The sequence below is a fragment of the Pteropus alecto genome, unplaced genomic scaffold (assembly GCF_000325575.1).
Source record: "Pteropus alecto unplaced genomic scaffold, ASM32557v1 scaffold102, whole genome shotgun sequence".
Classification (NCBI taxonomy): Eukaryota; Metazoa; Chordata; class Mammalia; order Chiroptera; family Pteropodidae; genus Pteropus; species Pteropus alecto.
In genome coordinates, this window is record NW_006432224.1 from 497,119 (window position 1) to 499,121 (window position 2,003).

Genomic DNA, 2,003 nt, shown 5'->3' on the forward strand with positions numbered 1-2,003 from the left:
CTGCCGTCCGTCGCGCATCACGTGACCACGTGCGATCCACTTTGCACACGCCATACCTCACGCGTGTGTATAACAACATATAAAACTCGCGAAACTGACATTCCCCCCCCAAACATGACACGCATGCTCTTCTGCGGGCTTGTCACCAGGTGACGCTGGGTCGGCCAGGGAAGGTGGTGGTCACCAGTGCACTGGCCACCGCACATCACTACAGTCCCCGTCGGCCGCACCTAAGCATCTCACGGCTGGGGGTGGGACACACGGGAGAGTCGGTGGCTGCAGGATGAGGTGTGACGAGGACGTGTCCGGCTTTCCTTTCGGACTGAGGGATCTGGGCGGGCGTGTAGGACGGGGAGGAAGTCGCCCCCCGTGACAGGCCCCAGAGGGCATGGCGGGGGCGTCCAGAGCCGAGAAAGGGCCGTGGCTTCCTGGCCCCACTCTGCCCTGTTGAGCAGGTCCCTGCCCCTCACGTGCATGTCACTTTCACACTAACTGTGCCACGGACGGCTCGGGGGCCAGCCGCCACCCCGCGTTTGCAGTCCCTGTGAGCCGTCAACTCGTCTTCGCTGCCCGTCTGCTGTCCAGAGGCAGCCTGTCCTTAGCCCCCGTCACCCTCAGCCCGGCTCAGAGCACCGTCCCCCCCAGCCGGGGAACTGTGCGCATCCCCGCTCCAGGGCGACTCACGTTGGAGCCGCTGAACTGGCGTTTAAACATCCCGCCTGGGTTCTGCCCGGTCCGAGCCTTCTGAACGAGCCGCCACGCTCCTGCTGGCTTTGTCTCTGCCCTACCTGTAAAACTGATTTTGTCCTCGGGACTCATTTGTTTTATGACGGGAAGTTGTACCTCCGGACGACCGCCTGCCATTTTTCCCGGCCCCGACACCTGGCCGCCGCCGTGCGGTCTCTGTGTCTGTGTCCGGCGTGTCCCGACTTGTTTCGCTGAGCACGATGCCTTCGGGGCCCATCCGGTCCCTGCGAACGGCAGGACTTCATTCTTTTCGGGGCTGAAAATGTCCCACCCCACGTCTGCCCCACGTCTGTGCTCTTGGAGCTGTGTCGGCGCCTTCGGGATCGTCATTTCTGGGGGGTTCCCGAGGGTTCTTTAGGGTTCTGCATGGAGTCCATTTGCATTTGCAGGGATTTCTCTCCCAAACTGGCTTCTCGAATATCTCTTTGGGCAACAAGGGACAAGATAGTTTAAGGAAGAGAAAACGTGGAGATGAGAGAGTGGCCGAGAGGGAAGATGCGCAGACACCGCGGCTGATGGCGCAGGGAGACGCACGGGCCACGCTGGGCCGGCGCTTCGGGTGTTACGGCGGGGGGAAGATGTTACTGTGGGGGCAGCACCGGGCAAGAACTGGAGCCCACTGAGTGGGTGCTCAAACCCCGGGTTTTCTGCAGTGGGATCTGGCGTGGAGAACGCGTTTGCTACGCACATCCCGGAGCGGGGTAGGGCTCTTGAACCCGTCACAGCAAGACTGCTGCTGGCCTCAAAGGACAGAGGGCAAGGCCCCCCCCTCCATCCGCAGAGAACCCACATTTATTCTGCCCTGATCGACAGCCCTGTCACCCAGTTCTCCTGGATGGGACCCACGGCCCAGCATCGGTCTCTGCCCAGGACGGGGTAGGTCTGTCTGCCGTGTGGCCTCGCATTGGAGATCCCACTCCAATCTGAGATGTCTTAAAGGAAATAAGAATTGTTTCGGACTTGAGAAGCAATCAGGGTGCTTTTAGGGGATCCTGTAATAGTGATATTATTTTAAGAAAACAAAACGTGGATATCAACACGAATAGATCACGAATATGTTATTTGCGCTGGAAGTAGAGGAACAGGCTTTATACGCTTCGTTTTGAACCATGAGGCCGAAACACACGGCCCTGCTCCCAAGTGGTCTTGAACTGGGGGTCCCAGCATCTCTGCCCGTGCTCCCCCTTCCTGCTCACCTGGATCACGACCCTGTGTGTCTTCAGGCACCGCCCTGGGCCCTCCTCCCCCGGCCCCCC